At 45.3% G+C, this 20460-nt stretch overlaps 1 protein-coding gene across 10 annotated transcripts in view; it reads right to left on the reverse strand.

Annotated features, from left to right (window-relative positions):
- LOC119955411 (disabled homolog 2-interacting protein-like) overlaps positions 1-20460 on the reverse strand; it is a 1014916-nt gene that overhangs the window by 155245 nt on the left and 839211 nt on the right. Inside the window, exon 1 of one of the 10 annotated variants that reach the window (XM_038781510.1) lies at positions 4744-4765. The exons of the other annotated variants lie outside the window; for them this stretch is intronic. The gene's annotated coding sequence lies outside the window, so the exon portion shown is untranslated. Of the gene's footprint in view, positions 1-4743; positions 4766-20460 lie in introns of those variants that run through there. 10 annotated transcript variants of the gene reach the window in all.

A 20460-nucleotide genomic window follows, 5' to 3' on the forward strand; every position in this document is an offset into this window, starting at 1 on the left:
ATAGCAGCTTATTTACACACTTATTGAATGCCCAGTAATTTACACATCAATTTTCAGTTGTCCCTGAATAAGTGATACATTATTTCATTTAGAATGACAACCAAACTTGATTAATCCAAATACCCATGTCTGTGCCTGGAAGGATATTATGGCCATTTGGAGCTTGATATCAGTTTGGCAATGTCACTTCATGATCACAAGAAAGCATACAGTCAGAAAAGGCATTTGACCCACCAAAATCTATCCCTTCCCATCAATTATGAACTGAATGACTTCTTCAAAATTCTTCCTTGATCTCAAAGACAATCAAATAAAACTCCAAAATGTGTATCTCCATACATCTCTATTAGTTGGTTAGATTAATCTTAATAGCACATTTTTTTAATCAAGAAGCATGTTGATTTTCCATAAACACCTACAATCTGAAATATGCTCAGACATTTACTATGACTCAAAAAAAATGTTATGTTTCGGTCCAATATAGACAGCTGCCAGGTATTGTCTGAATGTTGCAGAACTTAACGGTGATGCTGGCATGTTACAGTGCAAAACAATATAGTTTAGTATGAAATTTATGTCGTTTTTATGGTTGGATGCAAAGTATTTTATTTCAAATAATTAACATGATTTAGAATATGGAATTACAAAATGATTGCATTTTAATCCCACTTTAATTTTGCCGCAACAATGCCACTGCAACCTTCACCGTATCGGCACACAACCTGATGTAACTGCTTGATAACAAAAATAGCAAATTATACCCCAAAATAGTTTGCATACAACATATTCTGTACAATTATCTCATTCTTATTTTTTAAAAAAGAGTGCCTTCCAAACTTCAGTCACAATTTAATCAGGCAGAGAAGATCAGATATTCTTCTGCATGAAAAGTCACCTCCAGACCTCATCACCAAAATCAATACTAACATTTGCAGTAAAAGGGTTTCAAAAAAACAAATCAGCAGCAAATCTGTATTCTTTCTATTTCCTTAAAGTTCCACCTGTAAAAATAACAGTGAAGATGCATTCTGTTGTTTTGGAAAGCTGCAATGGACTAAGCACCAGCATTAAACATCATCGTGCAATATCCTAGGTTTAGTACATTGTTACTCTGCAAAGGCTGTCACTTTTTGAAATATTAAAGGACCGAATCTCGTCCAGTCTTCCTTTTCCCAAGACGGCATGCACAAAAATAGTGGAACAATACATCTCCATTTGTAGAAAATAGAAATATATTTTTGAGTTGCAGTTACTGTACACTTGCAGTTTTCTCAATTTTGGTGAAAATATTATCTTTAATTCTCAGAATAATTCTCTTGGAATAATGGAATCTATTTTGGGTCCGCTCTTGATGCCAACACTCAATTTTAGCCTTGCCTGCAGGACAAAATGAAAGAATGGTGTTTCGCAGAGACAGTTGAAAAGGGAAGAAAAATAGTGCCTGACCTCAGACTTGGGGACCTGCAAGCTACCTGGCTCAAAACCTATCTCTACCTATCGCAACAGAAAAACATAGCTCTTAGGCAAGACCGATGCGGCAACGTCAATTTTGTGTGGGTAATTCACATGGAACACAGGATTCTACAACCCAAACTAACGGTGCATTTTCAAGGGAAAACTGCTAATACTAACAAGGAAATCAAACTGTAGGAAATTTTCAGCACAACGGCATAGGGTATAAAAATTGAAATTAACATTAAAGTTCAGATATTTAGTCAATTCAGGTTTTAGATGAAAACTCCCACTGTTGTCCCAACAGTGAGACTGCAAGGTAGGTGGTTTGAATGTCACTTGCATAAATGCTTCATTCAAATCTCCATTGGATTTAAACTGTAAATTAAAAATCAGTCTGCATGCTGAGCAGTAATTAAATTAAATTTAACATCTCATGTTCATGATCTGGCTTGGAGCAACCTTCCTGAAGACCCTGCGGGAGCGGGGTATGGTGTGAAGGGAGGAAAATTAGAGTTAGGGTCATTATGACGAGCTAAATTTTGTCTTGGGGGGTTTTGAAGCGTAATTGGAACTTAAGTGGGACTGTCGATGTAAGTTAAACACATTTCCTCAGCGAGAGAGAAAAAAGTGACGTTATTGCCATTTTTATCCAATGCTGTAATTTGGAATGCAGTGTTGAGGAACTGGGTCCTTGTGTTTACATCTAAAACTGATTTCCTTATTCCCATGAAAGGCTTGTAGACTCAGTTTAATATGGTTCTACAAGTCTGCCATTGGCATAAAAGAACCAGGGGCGGGATATTCCGACCCCCCACCGGGTCGGAGAATCGGCCGGGGCCTGCGTCAATCCCGCCCCCGCCGTGTCCCGAATTCTCCGTCCCCCAAGATTCGGCGGAAGCGGGAATCGCGCCGCGCCGGTCAGCGGGATTCTCCGGCCCGCGATGGGCTGAAGTCCCGCCACTGACAGGCCTCTCCCGCCGGCGTGGATTAAAGCACCTACCTGACCGGCGGGATTGGCGCCGGGGTCCTGGGGGGGGGCGCGGGGCGATCTGACCCCGGGGGGTGCCTCCACGGTGGCCTGGCCCATCATCGGGGCCCACCGATCGGCGGGCGGGCCTGGGCCGTGGGGGCACTCTTTTTCTTCCGTCTTCGCCATGGTCTTCACCATGGCGAAGGCAGAAGAGACCCCCTCCCCTGCTCATGCGCCAGTATGATGTCAGCAGCCGCTGACGCTCCGGTGCATGCGCGGACTTACGCCGGCCGGCGAAGTCCTTTCGGCCCCGGCTGGCATGGCGCCAAAGACCGTTCATGCCAGCCGGCAGAGTGGGAACCACTCCGGCGTGGGCCTAGCGTCTCAATGTGAGGGCTTGGCCCCTAAAGGTGCGGTCTCTGCACCTTTGGGACGGCCCGATGCCGGAGTGGTTCACGCCACTTCAACCGCCGGGACCCCCCGCCCCGCCAGGTAAGGGAGAATCCCGGCCCAGATTCAGCAAGGTTTATAACTGCCTATCTGCTGCAATCCAATTAAAACAGCGTCACTGAAAAAGTGGCAACACATTCTTTTATTATTCAAGTTGAATCTCCTGCCAGCCGACGAACAGCAAGCAGCAGGGAAAACAAAAGAAAAACTGTGAATTATGGAAATTTGAAATAATAATTGAAAATGCTGGAAACACAAGCAGATTGAATATCACCATTTTGGATAAAGCATGGGACAAATGCTTTTTTTTTAAACTTTCAGCAGTTGCTGGTGGACAGTCTCCAACAATGACACTGATGGCTAGTCACACATAATTTTGATATTTAATGAGGCATGGATCAAAAGGCGACAGGCTGAACATGAAATAATGTCTTCCCTTCATGATCCAACTTAATAATCAGCTAGCGACAAAGAAATATGATTTTCAACAAAAAATCTTTTTGAACTTTCATAAATAAATTAATTAATCTGAAACAGGGAAGGCAATTGTTTTTATTCCTTCGGGGACATGAGCATCGCTGGCAGGCCAGCATTTATTCCTCCTCTTTAACTGCTCTTGAGAAGATGATGGTTTGTTCCCTTCTTGAACCGCTGCACTCCATGTGGTGTAGGTATACTCCCAGGGCTCTTAGGAAGTTCCAGGATTTATAGCCAGGAGACAGGGAAGGAACGGCGATATAATTCCAAATCAGGATGATGCGTGGCTTGGATGAGAGGTTACAGGTAATGGTATTCCCACATGTCTGCTGCCCTTGTTCTTCTAGGTCACAGAGGTCGGGATGTGGAAGATGCTGTTGAAGCAGCTTTGGTGAGCTGTAGATGGTACAGTGCCCCTACTCTGCACCAGTGCTGGAGGTTGGTTAAAGGTGAAAATCGTACACTGATCTATTGCGCTGCTTTGTCGTGGGAGGTGTTCAGCAGAACGTCTTTGGAGTTGCATTCAGCCAGGAAATTATCCCATCACACTCCTAACTTTGTGCCTTATAACTGGTGAACGAGCTTTAAGGAGTCAGGAGGGGAATTCCCACATTCTAACCAGCCACAGTATTTATTTGGCTCATCCAGTTCAGATTCTGGTCAATGGTAACCCCCATGTTTGTGGATTCAGCAATGGTAATGCATTGAATGTCAAGGTGAGACGGTTAGACTCTAGCTTGGTGGTGGTGGGCATTGACGGGCACTTGTGCCATGCAAATGTTATTTGCCACTTATGAACCCAAGCCTACATGCTGTCCAAATCATGCTGCAAGCGGACATGCTGCAAGCGAACATGAACTGCTTCAGTGTCTGAGGAGTTGCGAATGGCATTTAACATTGCACAATCATCAGTAAACATCGCCACTTCTGACTTTATGATACAGGAAAGGTCTTTTACCTTTTGTGCTGCTGGGTGGCAGCATAAAGGGGTTGATTTGTATAGGAGTTGTGCAGGAACTTTGGGTTGAATTATCAAGCTTCCTCGTCAATTTATTTAATTCCTTGGAAGTAAAAGTTTCAACATAAAACTGAAAATTTCTCAAAGGATCCTAACCACAAGTTAGTGCGCAAGATTTGGCTTTGGCAATTGGAGGTAATGCGGGTTGGGCCTTGCTTCTCCTTACAAATCTTGTTTGGAAATGAGGGCATTAAGTCACATCAGATAACTCGACAGCCACTTTACATAGATATGATTATTATTTACAGTCTAATTTTCACTTCGTTTCGCATCTCTTAACATCCTGCTACTTCATCCTGCTGTACAATATATCCTCAGCACTCCAATAAACTCAGGGAAGTGGTACAATTAAACTGTTCATCATTATTCATACCTATTTCTGTGATTCACCCAAGTTACTTGTTTTGGCCGTTTGAAAGCAGTACAACTGATTGTTAATTTTCCGCTGGAAAGAAGAGTTGAAAGAGTTAAAGAACAAGGAGCAGGTTAAATTGTTCTATGCCTCGCACTGCTAGCCCAGAGATAAACAACAGATAACTACAAAATGTTAGAACATATACAACAAAATCTGCATACAAGCTGCTGGAGCCACCGCAGCCTAGGGAAGCATTTGATTATATCAGTTTTGCAGACATGAATGTATAACATTCCGCTTCAAGTAATCATTTCCAGTCAACAACATCCTGACAAGACTAATTTTGCTGCTCATTAACAAAACTGATTGGGATCAAAAGTTAGACTGCACAAAAACACCCAAAGGAAAATAGAATGCAAGAGAATTTGCAATATACAATTTAAACAAGTATTCTGAAGGCCAGAGGCATTATATTGGAACCTGCTCAGTGCTGTCCAGCGAAGTGTGGTATTACATAGCTAAGAATTTAGGTCTATAGATCTATTGATTCCATGAATGTTAATCCTGGTCCAGAAACACTCTCATTGGTATAATTTCATACACATTTCTAAGGGCAGCTCTGCATAATGTGTTATTTCAAAGTTTGGACAATACAATTGGAGTCAAGGTAACCGCAGTCCTAAACCTCTACACACCTCAGGTTTATTCCAGGGCTCGAACAGGGACTGCTATGGCATATCCCAACCAACAGCCCTGTTTCCCCAGGTTACCATGTAAACTTTGACCTGAACCAAGGCCATCAGGATGTCCGGGCAGCAGGATTCTCCGCCATAGCTGGGATGGCCCAGGTCCAGGGTGTAATAGATGGCACGCATGTTGCCTAGTGCGCACCAGGCATTCTGAGAGCATCCTTCATCAACAGCAATCAGTTCCACTCTCTGAACATTCAATATGTGTGTGACCACCACCTGACGATCGGCACCTGTGTTCATGCTTCCCAGGGAGTATGCACATCATCTACATCCTGGGGCAGTCAGAAATCCCCGGCATTTTCAAGGGACACCCGAGGGTGACTAGCTGGCCCATGGGGATAAGGGGTTCCCGCTTAGGGCCTGGCTAATGACGCCAGTACGGAGGCCGGTGACCAATAGAACAACTGTCAGCACACTATGGTGATGTTGGACACTTTCCGTACCCCCTCTCTCCCCCTCATCATCCACAGCGCCTGTTTCACAATTTTTGAAAGCACAAGTGAACCTTGCCGTTGGGAATTCCCCGGGTGGAGGCGGAGGATCGCAGAGGCTCCGGAGAATACTGGGCCAGGCCCACTACTGATATGCCAACGATGTTTATTGCACATGTGGAATGGAATGTATTAACTCGCTATAAAGGCACTGGAGAATTGCGATTTGGCGTGAACCTGGCGCTGGCCACAATTTCGGCGGCAAAACCGATTCTCCGCCCAATCGTGTTTCGCGATTCTGGCGTTGGCCGGTGGAGAATCGCGCCCATGATCCTTTTACAGACTTAGTATGACCTCATCCGGTTGTAGCAAACATACATTGGGAGACAATTACATTTGCTAGGTACGAAAGTACTGCTCCCAAAAACACTGAATTAGAAGCCTGAGGTGGTCGACAAAGGAGCCAAACAAGTAACAGCAAAAGGGAAGGTGTCGATGGGTATTTAGGAGTTTGGGGGGGGGGGGGGGGGGGGGGGGGGGGAACAAGGAAGGGGAATTATTTCTAAAAATGGTTTCACCATTAGTGAGCTGGTAAAGTCAATTTCAACTAAATGCAGCTGATTATTTCTTTTAAGGAAGATAGATTTCCGACATGGGAAAAACATTGTTTCCATCACTACGCCTGCCAAGGTCCAGCTCTCAGACCCACTGCAACCACAAGCTCCGTCAATCTCAAGAATAGACATCAGGATTCAAGATCCAGGTGCAGTGGGGGAGGGTCTCCCCAGTAGTTGCTGTAATATTTCAAATAAATAGTTATGATTGAGGATTAGTCCGATGTTGCAGCAGGGTGGAGGGGGTCAACAGTGAAAGGGCTCTGGGAGGGTCTGTGGGCAGCATGTGGTTTGCACCGAGGAAGAGGAACTGGGAATGTAGCCGAGAGATCTGTAAGCAATTGCAACCTATCTTGATTGGATAAAATATAAAACTAATGAAACAGCAGTAGTTTTGATGAGGAAAGTGAACTGAATACAGCTGCATCTAAATGAGAACAAAGCCACTGAATTTGCATCATTGCATCGAGAGATATTGAAAGTATACTCTGTAAATATTAATGTGGGCGGCACGGCGGTTAGTACTGCTGCCTCACACACTGTGTGGAGTTTGCATGTTCTCCCCATGTCTGCATGAGTTTCCTCCGGGTGCTCCGGTTTCCTCCCACAGTCCAAAGATGTGCAGGTTAGGTGAATTGGCTATGCTATGTTACCCCTTTGTGTCCAAAAAGATGTGCAGGTTAGATTAAGAGGTTAATGGGTTAGGGGGGGTGGGAAGGGGGGTGGGTGAGCTTGGGTGAAGTACTCTTTCAGAGGGCCGTGGCAGACTCTTTTTTAAAAAAATAACTTTTATTGAAAAATGTTGTATTTATATCGGGTCGTGACAGACTCGATGGTTCGAATGACCATCCTTCAGCACTGTCGGGACTCTGATTCAATGTACGATACATTGAAATTCCTTTGTCCACTGTTTTAACTGAGGCATTCACTTTAATTTAACGGACAATAGTTTCATACAAATGCATGAATGTATCTACACTAATATTCACAGGGTGCAACTTTGAAGCTGTGCTAGATTTATCACATTTAAATTAAAGGGAAACTTTAGCCTTTCAATAATAATTTCAAATTGCCAATGCCATCAAGCTACAACTTTGCTCAAGAATATTACTGCCTTCTGCTTCCATCACACAAACACTGAGCTGTTTCTTCAGCCTGTATTACATTGCCAACAATATGTCTTCATATTTGCCCTTTAACAGGATCAACGCTTGAAAGCTCCTTGAATTTTAACATACAGCTAATATTTAACTATCTCCAAAAGGCTTTTCCGGAGTATCTAGTTCAAACAAGAAAGTAATGAAACAGTCATGCCAGAATAATCATGCAGTGTGAATTGATTTGAGAAAAGGCATAGACAGAATAATTTTACATAACTCGGCCAGATGTCATTATTAATGTGGAAGTAAACACTCAAAATGTCAGCAGTTCAGAGATCAGAAGACATCTTTTAAGATGCATTAAATAGAGGTGAAGTCTTCTTTAAAATAATTCTTCAACATGTAGGTACCACACAGGTACATTCTGGTGATGTAGAGATCTCACATAGGTACATAAATTCTAGTGACTTATGTGATGATATGCCTGTGGATAATATTGCATGTACTCAACAGTGTGACCTCCCACCAGCAGATGGCCATGTATGCAACAGTGGGACCTCCTACCAGCAGGTGGCGTCAGGTATAAATCGGGGCACATCCGGCTATCCTCAGAGGGTTGTAAGACGTGCATGAGGACAGTCATGCATGGGGTAGTTCTAAAGAAACTCTGTCACAACTTGCTCTGCATTTGATCATTACCTTACCACGTGTACGTTAATAAAAATCCTGGTTTGGATAAGTCACCAGCAGTTCTGTAGATTCCTTGCCAGACAATGAACCCAGAATACAACAATTTATAGATACTACACCCATACATACATTCTAGTGACATTTAGATACTACACAGATATATACATTCTAGATAAACATTCTGGTGGTCTGCCGCAAGTGCGATTGGCGAAGCAGGCGCAAAGTCGTATGAGAACTGAAAAACAAGGAGGCAGTGCAAGGCGCAGACCCTCTGGGGAGCTCCATTTGGAAGGGTTCCCCTTATGAACGTGGGAGGATTGATTCAGTGGAGGGGAGGGGGGGGGGGATGGAAATGCATTTTTGTAAGTGTAGATTGGACACCCTTTAGAAATTCGGCACAAATTAGTTACTCCAATACATGTGGCACGGGTAGCCATTCCCAAATCCCGTTTGACCTGGGAGAATAGGCCTCATCAAGACAAGCTGATGAAAAGGATGAGGAAGGTCAGCAGTGGGAGAACGGCTCTCAGCAGAAGACCGCATCTGTCAAGTAGGCCTTAGAACAGGGGGTAAAACAATCAACTACATTGGTGGATAAATAATTGAGAAGGAATGGACTAACAAGTTGAGGTTGGTAAGCAATTGTGAGCGAGGGGACAGATATGGAGTGGAATATGGTAAGGAATGATGCATGATTTTAACGTGGTCCATTCAGACATTTTTTAAAAAGTCTCCATTTTGATGGCAGTTTTCAATGGTCACTTCAAGCATCGTTGTTTAGGTTGCATGCAAATCTTGTTTTCCTGGGCACAGGTTGGTTGGAAGGCCTCTTATTTGTATATGCAAAAGGTCAAAGGCCTGGTTCAGACAGGCCCTTTATATGGTGCCTATATCCATATCGTGGACTGCTCAAAACATGCACAACACACCCTATTGTCAACACACCCCATTGGATGCCTGTTTTCAAAATAGGCACAGCATTGTCAACTTTATAAGCCTCAATAACTATAAAGGCTACCTGGTATTTGCCTGTTGCCATTGGTGGGTTTCTTTATGTCTTTACTTCATGCCATACATACATTAATTAATCTCCCAACTCTTACCAGTATCAAGGTGAGGTACAATTTATCTCATGTAAAGTATGTGTGTTGCATTTAATGGGATCTGCTATACAGAGCAAACCATTATCCTCTTTATGCGAAAGTGAAAATGATTTTTAAAAATCGGAATTTCATCAATAATAACCCGAGACCCAACTTAACTGAGAACAGAACACTCTGAACGCATTAGTTCTATATAATTTTGCCAAATTGTACATTCCAAAATGCCAAACAGCATTTGCACAAGACTTCAAAAGAGTAGCTGAAGAATAGCACAGCACAGCAAAAGGAAAGTTCATAAAATATATTGACAAAACTGTGCTTGGGAACTCTATGGAGTCAAAAACATTCCTTTCATTACCAACTGTAATAATAATTTTTGTGAAGGTCACGAAGAATCCAGCACGATGTGAAGGATAGAAAGAAATAACATTTATTTACAATAACATAGATATACAACAGCAGCAGCATCTCCCTTGCTGCTCACTCCTCTCTAGCTGGTTCCAAACTGGCTAGCTCTATTTATGCATATGATTCCCCCCCCCCCCCCCCAATTGGGGAAGCTCATACTCCCAAAGCATTGTGGGATTGCCATTAGTCACCAGCCAGTGGTAAGAAGGCAGGTTATAACAATAATCTAATAATCTTTATTATTATCACAAGTAGGCTTACATTAACACTGCAATGAAGATACTGTGAAAATCCCCTAGTCGCCACACTCTGGCACCTGTTCAGGTACACAGAGGGAGAATTCAGAATGTCCAATTCACCTAACAACACGTTGTGGGAGGAAACTGGAGCACCCGGAGGAAACCCATGCAGACAAGGGGAGAACGTGCAGACTCTGCACAGACAGTGACCCAAGCCGGGAATCGAACCTGGGACCCTGGCACGAAACAACAGTGCTAACCACTGTGTTACCGTACATTAACCTGTTTATCTTTAACTCGGTTCTGTTACAATGTAATTACTGAGCCAAAGGGAGAAGAGAAATGTTCAGGGCGCCATTCTCCGGAAAGATTTCTATTCTTTGGAAAATGGTAGCGAGTGGGAACTGTAGTGTGTTTCCGGCACTCAGCCCAGTGAGCCCGGCAACGCTATTCAATGTTAATCAGTCCACTTACCGAGGCCCCATGGGCTTCTCGCTGCAAATGAAGGCACGTAGCCGATTCGCCTGCACCGCGTTCGCCACCCCCCATCATTATCAAGGTTGAGCAGCACTTAAGCAGGACTTGCTAGCCAACCCCAACCATCTCGCAACAATGGTGCCCAGGAGACTGGCCCCAAGATTCAGGGATGCAGATCTGGGGAGGCTCCAAGACACAGTGGAGGCCAGGAGGTATGCCCTGTTCCCCCGAGGGTCCTGGTGTGGCCAGTCACAGGGCAGTCAGTGCTGCCTGGGACGAGGTGGCAGAGGCTGTGAGCGCCGGGAGTGTGACCAGGAGGATTGGCCTCCAGTACCGGGAAAAAGTCAACAACCTACAACGGGCAGCATAAGTGAGTCGACATCAATGCCACTCTTCTCCCCCCTCCCCCCCCGGTCACTTTTCCAACCCCATGCGAGCATCCACTCCCCAACTCTCAATGCGACCCTCAACCCTCCCTCTACCCCCTCTCCCTTCAACACTCCTCAACCCTTCCTTCACATCCCCCCCCCCCCCCCCCCCCAACACTATGAACCACGCATGGTTATAGAGGTTATATGGAGAGGGCTAACGATGCCCTCTCTATGTTTCCTCAGAAAAGGCTGTCACACAATCGCCAGGAGAGGGTCGAGACCAGTGGTGGGGCACTTAAGAATCCTAACCTACTTCGAGGAATGGGCCCTGGAAGTGAATGGGGTGGCTGAGGACAGGGTGATCATCCACGTGGAGGTTGGCGAACGCCGTATGCCTCACCGGGGTACCTTTCAAACGTGAGTTATTATTGCCTGACTGACTGACCCAACACTCCCACTGACCTCATGTCCATTCTCCAACAGGTCCTCTAGCTGACGGCACCGGCCCATCCCGAGTCGCACCCTCTCCAGCCGCTCACGAGACCACCTCGGAGGGGAGCTCCGAGGAAGAGGAAGATCGAGGTGTCACAGCTGTCATCCCATCAGACCATAAGACATAGGAGCAGAATTAGGCCACTTGGCCCATCGAGTCTGCTCCGCCATTCAATCATGGCTGATATTTTCTCATTCCCACCTTACACCAGCACAGATGCAAACACCCCGGTGGGAAATGTTAGTGGTCAGGCTTCTGGGGCGCAATCTGATGAACACAGCTGCTGATGTACATCAGGTGGAGGCAGGAACCCCCAGGAGAGACAGCAGTCGGAGGTCTGCTGGATCCCAGGACCCAGCTGGGTCCCAGCCTGATGCTGAGCCTATGGAAGAGGTAATCCTAGAGCTGATGATGGAGACGATAGGGAGCGGTCAGGACATTCAGAGGGAGACGTCAGCGACACTCTAGCAGATCCATGGCTGATTGGAGGAGTCCCAGATGATCCGGGCGCAATAGATGTTGGCACCAAGGCCAACACTGCTGGGGTGGTGACCGCAGAAGAGAGCCTGGTACATGACATCAGCACCATTAGTGAAGGCGTGACAAAGTCGGTGACAGCCAATGCCGAGAGCCTCAACAGAATGTCTGCCTTGCAGGGGGATGTGACCCAGTATCAGGCTGACCTTTATGAGCTTCTGTGTGACATGTCCCGCTCTCAGATGGGAATGGCTGAGGTCCTGCGGAGCTTGTCTCAGTCGCAGGTGGGCATTGCCGATGCGCTGCAGAGCATGTCCCAGTTACGGAGTAGCATTGGAGAGTGCATCAACACGATGGTGCAGACCATGGGGAGCCGCTAGAGCTGACAGAGCCAGATGGTACAGAGGCAGCTCAAACCAGCTGTCTTTCCCCTCTGTCCCAAGGTGAACCCCAGGGCCCTATGGGGGTGGTGTGCAAACTCGGCCCCGTCCCATGGAGTGGCGCCAGTGGCTACCACCTCTCCCGAGTTCCACCCCTCTGATGAGGCCGCATGTCAGTCAGCACCTGGAACAGAGCAGCATGGCTGTGCATGTGAGCCGGGCTTCCAGCCCCAGAGTCCCCAGAGGACACCCACCAGGGGCATTGAAGGCTTTGGGATGTGATAAGCAGCTAGCTGCCTCCATCTCTGATGTGATCCTGAGGATACACCTAGTTGTAGTGGTAGAGCTAGGTAGGCAAAGCACATTGAGGATCACTGAGGGCATCCCCTGCCCTTCGGGCTTGCCTGACCCTTGCCATTGCCATCAATCCTGCAATCTCCGGCTGGTCCTCCGGTTCTTCCCTAGGCTCATCATTTTGTCCTCCTCCTACTGATCATTAGCCATCCGCTCACCTTGTCATGGTCCACGAAGAGGCCGGGGATGACCGACTGCTCCAGGATGTAGCTGTTGTGAACACTCCCCGGGAAGCGTGCACAAACGTGGTGGTCACACATGAGCTGTATGTTCAGGGAGTGGAACCCCTTTCTGTTCAGATGGTCCGGTGAGCTCAGTGCAACATGCATGCAGTCTGTCAGCCCCTGGGGCATCCCGGCGATGGCGGAGAAACCTGCTGCCCGAATATCTTGCTGGGCTTGGTCCATGTCAAAGTTGATGTAGTTTTCTGCCCGGGCAAACAGGTCGTCTGTGACCTGTTGGATGCACCTGTGGGCTGTGGTGTTTGAGATGCCACACAGGTCCCCACTGGAGCCCAGTAATCATCCCGCGGGGTAAATGTCCAGAGCGGGTGTCCTCCTACTCCATGTGGTGCCAAGTCCGCGAGGGCATGGCACAGCTGCCTTCTTGAGGCAGAGCCTCCTGCAGCATGCGCTGTCCATCTGTTCAGGCGGGATTCCCCCTCTGGGTCCGTCCCAGGCCTGATAGGGCAGCTGGGTCCTCAGGGCGTGGGGTGGGGTCCGGCACAAGGTCCGCTGCCTCGAGCATCTGCAGACGCTGCTGCTGCCGCCATCTCCAGTGTCTGGACGGCCGGCCTAGCAGCAGCATCACTAGGGCAAGTTCTGGGTCCAGAATCCCTGCCATAGTGTTCAATGTCTGTCAGGCATTGGGAGAAGGTGTTAGACTGAAAAATAATGGTGGTTCCCAACCCTGGACCCTCAATTCCCTCATTGGTTCCCCCCTCAACCAGGAACGCTCTGCCCACGCACACCCAGCAGCAGTGGGCTCCCAGACCCTGTGCCCCAGACATCCGCTCATAATGTTACCTGGACCGGGCGCTCGGCCCCTCCCTATGGCACTCACCCACCCTCTGGCTGTAGACGTGTCCCCGGAGCTGTGTCCCATCCCCTGGCTGCTCCCTGTGTGGTGTTGCCTCCCTCAGTGTTCAGGTACAGTGTCCAGGCATCACGTTCTGATAAGGATGCTCGTCAATGACTCCCACATGCTACAAGGCCCGTCCACCATGGGAATCACTTGCGTTGGGTGAAGGCAGGGACAAGGACTGTCACGGAGCGGGTACACATGATCCAGTGGTTGATATGGTGGTGCTGTGCGTGGTTGCCCCCCCTGCCCCCCCACCTTCCCATGGCGGTCCACCCTTTTGGAGGGTCCCCCATCTCCAGCCGACGTTGCCCCACCCCCCGTTGAGCACTGGGGCGGCAAGCCAAACGCTCCCGGGCTCTTTGCCTGTGAGCAAAGATGGCTACTCATCTCCTTGGCTCCCCGCAGAAGCCCTTCCGTCAGGTTCACGTGTTTAAAAAGGAGTACTAATCGGCGCCAGCGTGGCCATTTGCTGGGGATTGTCGATGAATGACTGGAAGCCGTTGAATCTGGGGTGGCTCCCGATAATTGTATGGAAATAGGGCTTAAGTGGTGATAATTGGATTCTATGCGCTGGCGAGATTCTGATTTCGCCGACGGGAACAGCAGGTTGCGTCGCAAACTGTTTGGCGCTTGGCGTGGTTCTAGTTTTCTGCCTCTCCCGCTGTTCACCGGCCTCGTTTCGCTCGAGTGAGAGCACAACGAGGTCGGAGAATCACACCCTCAGTGCTTTAAAGGAATATTTTTTCCATGCTCCATTAAAAATACAAATAAATTATCAAATATACCCATATTTCTTACTTAACAACTTTCTTGCAGTTCTCTGAAATAACTTGAAGACAAATTACTGCTATATATATGTTATCCTTTATTTACGAATAATCTACAAATTTGCCATTTTCTAAAATACTTCAATTCTTACAATCAAATTAGAGGAACCTGTTCACTTTCCCTGGGTGAGCGCTGTGTGGAAATAACATGTCAGCTTGGATCTTTCTGGTTTAACCTTCAAACAATGCTTCCACAAAATCAATCCCACCACATGAGGAGATTGCAGCAATTCTACATATTAAATAGCACAGTAAGATTAACATGTCTAAATTACTTTCAAGATTTAATTCCAATTTAAATGAGTCCTTTAAAACAAATTATTATTTCAACATTGCTATTTTCACACTCCGCAACCATACACATTTATAAGTGTTTATGTCAACACATTCAAAAACAATAGAACAAAGCTGAATTTATTTGTGATGTGAAATGTAATTACATTACACTGATGATTGCACAATGTTCAGGTGCAAAGCTGTCAGCAGCAAGACTTGGACAATTTTAAGGTTTGGGTCAAAAAGTGGCAAGAAACTTTCATGCCACACAAGTAACAGGCAATGACCATCTCCAAAAAAAGAGAATCTAACTATTTCCCCTTGACATTCAATGGCATTACCATCGCCGAATCCTCCACTTTCAATATCCTGGGGATTACCATTGACCAGAAAATGAACAAGCTATATTATAATACGTGGCTACAAGAGCAGGTCAGGCGCTGGGAATTCTGCGACGAGTAATTCACCTTTAACTCCTCAAACCTGTCCCCTACCTACAAGGTACAAGTCAGGGGTGTGATGGAATACTCTCCACTTGCCTGGGTGAGTGCAGTTGCAAAAACACTCAAGAACTCACCACCATCAGGACAAAGCAGCCCAGCTGTTTGGCACCCCATTCACCACCTTAAACATTCACCTTCCACCACCAATTCAACAGTGTGTACTATGTAGCAGATACAATGAAGTTCATCAGGACTCCTTTGACAGCACCTTCTGTCAAACGACAAAGGACAGCAGATGCATGGGAACATCACCCCCTTTACTGTTCCTGGGTCAAAATCCAGGAACTCCTTTCCGAACAGCACCGTGGGTGTAGCTAAATACATGGACGAGAGCAATTCAAGGTGGCGGTTCACCACCGTTTTCTCATGGGAAATTAGGAATGGAAACAAATGCTGGCCTAGTGAGCAATGCCCATATTCTATGGACAAATGAAAATAAAATGTTAAGATTAATAGTACTCAATACTCTTAACAAAAGGAGTGACATCCTTGTTAATTAAAAACACAAAGTTCCAGGCTCGTTGCACTGTGAAGGTTACCCAGTCACATTAATAACTCAAGGCTCCTGCTCCACACTGCAATGAATGAATCTACTCGATTGTGTAAAAAGGTGGCCAGAAATATTCTTTAACTCATTATTAGGTGATGTATGAGATCAGCAGGGTAATGCATTGGTTCTTAGGAAAGAAATTACTTGTCCTCTGATGCTTTCACAAGTTGGCATTGCTGAGATTGGTAATTCAGTCTGCCAAACGTCATGGCACATTCCACTGGTACAGGACATCAGGACTTCAAATTCATGGCTCACAAAGCCAAGGATATTGCAGTTTTGGGTTCCAATACAAAGTGGAACAACAACGACTTATACACAAGAGAACCAATTAATGCTCAACTTCAACAACAGGATCGAAAATAGCCAAATATAATTGCCAGCATTTCAAAATCAAATTGCTGCTGCAAATAATCAACAACTCTCCAGAGTAAAAATGATTTCTCGTGGTCACCAAGGCCATCCTTTTCACCATCACAGCTGTTTATAATAATAGTAATAATCGCTTATTGTCACGAGTAGGCTTCAATGAAGTTACTGTGAAAAGACCCTAGTCGTCACATTCCAGCGCCTGTTCGGGGAGGCTGGTACGGGAATTGTATTTATCTCAAACTGGCACCTAGACACATTTAAAGTACACTACATTCGGCAAATAATAAAAAGTACAAGATAAAACATAAACATAAGTGTACAATGAGTTGATTACGTTTGAAGGAATGTCTTTGGATATAAAAAGGAAGCCTTGTTGGAAGAATTTGTCTTTGAAAGACGAATTACACTTTCTTGTGACTGTTTGTATCACTTTTTGTATCAATATTACTGAATTAATTGTACAGCATCGAAACAGGCCATTTGGCCAAACTGCTCAAAGCCAGTGTTTATGCTTCACACAAGCTTCCTCCTACCTTCATCTCACCCTATTACATATAATTCTATCTTTTTTCTCTTTCGTGTATTTATCTAGCTACCCTTAATCCATCTGTGATACTCACCTCAATCACTCCACGTGGGAGTCACCAATCACTGGGTAAAGACATTTCTCCTGAATCCATTATAGGATTTATGAGTGATTATCTTCTATTTATTTAGTTTAAGGTTTAGAATACCCCTATTTAAACTGCAAGGTGATGTACACACTGTAGTGATATCATGGTTGTGTTGTAAATCGCCGACTGACCACTAGGAGTCTCATTAGTACATAAATGAATGTTAGAGTCAGGTGACCTTAGACTGATTAGGGAACTGAGAGAGAGGTTGCTTGTGCATGTTCATACTGTTATTAATCTGTTTTGTATATATTTGGCCCACCGTTTATAGCTTTAGCTACAAGTGTTCTTGCAATATAAATCAGACTATCCGACAAGAACATTGCACATACAGTATTACACATTTACATGGAAAATTATATATTCCCTCTGAATAGTTTCTACAGTTTGGAAGGTACTAATAAGCTGAAAGAAACACCTTTTTTCTAATAACTTAATAACTCCATTTAACTCCAATTAATTCAAATTGTCAGACAAGCTGACATTCCAATATTGCAATTGGCTGTATTATCCTATAAGTTGGAGGCTGCATGATTCCAAATTTACAACAAAAGAGAAAGACACTACGTTTGCTGAGGGAGACAGTACCTCGCGTTGGCCATGACGCTGGAGCGATAACATATACTGAGATTGTGCTGAAGCAACAGTCATCGGCCTGTGTCTGGATTCCATGAAAAGCAGGCATTTGTAAATCACCAACAAAGGGGAGTGCTTTTACTGGCACTCTGAATTCCCACAAGAAGATGCTTAATTCAGATGCAGATTTCAGGGATAGCATCATTGGTTAATCTGAATAGTGCAACTAACTCCTGAGTTGCAAACTAGGTCTGGTCAACTAAAGGGTTGTAATGATTTATATTTTAGATCAGACCTTCATTGTGGAGTATCAGCATACTTGACAGAGTTCAGAGAAGATTTATCAGAATGGTTTCAAGGTTGGCATGAACAAGATGGGCTGAATGCCCTCCTTCTGTGCTGTATCTTTTCTATGATTCTATGATGAGGGAATTTATCCACAAGGTTAGGTTGGAGAATCTGGGGTTGCTCCCTCGGAAAAAAGGAGATTGAGCACAGATCTGTTATAAGCGTAAAAGATTATGACAGGTTTAGATAAGATGGACAAAGCTGTTCCCATTAGCTGATGGTACAAGGACAAAGGTGCACGATTTAATGTTTGGGGCAAGAGATAAAGGGGGGGGAAATGAAATTCATTTTTTTGCACAGCAAGTGCTAATGACCATGAATTTGTTGCCTACAAGGACGGTAGAAGTAGATACAATCATGATTTCAAAAGGAACATGAACTCTAGGAAACCTGTAAGGTTACAAGGATAGAGTGGGGGAATGCAACTAACTGGATTGCTAACAGAGAGCTGACATAGACTCGGTGGCCGAATGGCCTCCTTCTGTGCAGTTGTGACCTTATGATTATAAGGTCGTAAGAAATAAGAGTAGGCAATTCAGCCTCTCAAGCCTGCTCTACCATCCGCTGAGATCATGGCTGATCTGATTATGGCCTTAATTTCACTTTCCTGCCTATTCCCTATAACACTCGACTCTCTTATCAATTAAAAGTCTGTCTAACTATTCAATTATAGAATTATATTCAATGACCCAGCCTCCACTGCTCTCTGTGGAAGAGATTTACAAACACTCACAACTCTCAGAATAAATCTTTCCTCATCTCTGTCTTGAAGTGGAAAACCTTCGATTTTTAAACTGCGACCTCCTTGTTCTAGAGTCCCTCACGAGATAAAACACTGTCTCACACCTAGGGAGGCACGGTAGCACAGTAGTTAGCACAAGTTGCTTCACAGCTCCAGGGTCCCAGGGTGGAGGTGTGGGCTTAAGTGGGGTGCTCTTTCCAAGAGCCGGTGCAGACTTGATGGGCCGAGTGGCCTCCTTCTGCATTGTAAATTCTATGATTCTATTTTGTCCACCCCCCCACCCACAGGGGGGGGGAGTTTTCTGGGTCACTTTTGATACCATTTTAAAAATAAACAGCTGTAACATCTGGCTTTCATCAATTCCCAAGCACCTCTCCAGTATTCAGTGATTTCAGGAAGATGTGTCACTGCAGTGTCCTCAAAGATCTACGAATGCATATTCTCTGGCCTCTGAGATTTATTCACATGAGGGTTTCGCAGCTGTTCAGTAACCCGGTTCAGTAGAAATGTGAATGTCACATTTACCCTTTCATTTCCTTTCCAGATCAAATAGGTGACTTGCCTTCTCCTTGGTAAACACGGAGGCGAAAAAGTTATTTATCACTCTTGTAGTCTGCAATGGTCAGTTGTCTTGCCTTCAGCCAATCCCACTGTTTCTTACAGCTTCCTTTCTTCAATACATTTTTTAAAAAAGCTTTATTTTAACCTTCACTTCTTTTTCCATGTTCAAACCAAAAGTTTCCTTTGCCATTTTTCTCTTTTTACAACGAGGCACGGGCTGGCTTGGCCACATTAATCAGATGGAAGACAGCTATACTGTGTACTCAAAGACCTTCAGTATGGTAAATTAGCCAGGATCACGACTCCTGGGCATCCATAACCCCAGTGCAAGGACACCTGCGAGTGATATATGAAGATATGAAGATGGAAGACACGGACATGGACAACTGAGAGATGGTTGCTGACATTGTGACCTCTGGAGGCTGGCTGTTTGGAAGGTTATTTAAGGAGGTGAGCTCAACGGGCTGAGAAGAGGGCCCAGAGAAAACAGAGGTCAGAGAACCATGTACCTTCTCAAGCCGCACTTGCTGTCTTCCTCTGCAGGAAATGCGGCAGAAGCTGCCTTGCCAGAGTCACCAGGTGATGTTTAACACAGAGTTGACCATCATGATGCAAACCATCATCTTATGAGATGGAAAGCTACCACCACCATCACCATAGATGACTTTCGGTGTGGATTCTGCATCCTTTTCCTTCATAGCTATTTATGCTTTTCTCCTTAAGAGTTGCGTGGTAGTCCTACCCAGCCAGGCAGGTGAGTCTTTAAGCGTGACACTTTCACTCTGAGTGGGGATACACTGGTCTTCTAACAGAGAAGACTTTCAATGTAAGGGACACACCTAGGCAACCGGGAAGGAATTTGGTAAGAGTGGGGCGGCTAAATTCAGTTGTTATGGTCCATGTTGGAACAAATAATATAAGTAGTAACAGGAAGATGGTCTTGCTTAGGCCTTACTAGTTAGGAACAAAATTTAAAAAACAAAGTCTCAAGGTTGATACTCTTTGAAGTCATGTGTGAATTAGCAAAGAGACAGACAGGCCTGGCAAGCTAACAGGTGGTTATAAAGGGCTGTTGTGGTTCAAGGGACACTGGAACTAGTACTGGAAAGGAAGGGAATGTACCAATGGGGCAGACTCCATTTCAAATAGAGTGGAACCTAACACAATGAGGAAATAAGGATAATGAGATGCCTGTTTGTTTATACATCATTATAAATAAAATCCTGAAACGTTGGGGGTGATTCTCCGATATGGCGGCCAAGTGTTCGCGCCATTGTGAACGCCGTCGCGTTTCATGACGGCGCAAACAGGGCCCGGGCATGACCTATTCTGGC

Source organism: Scyliorhinus canicula, chromosome 21 (genome assembly GCF_902713615.1).
Source record: "Scyliorhinus canicula chromosome 21, sScyCan1.1, whole genome shotgun sequence".
NCBI lineage: Eukaryota > Metazoa > Chordata > Chondrichthyes > Carcharhiniformes > Scyliorhinidae > Scyliorhinus > Scyliorhinus canicula.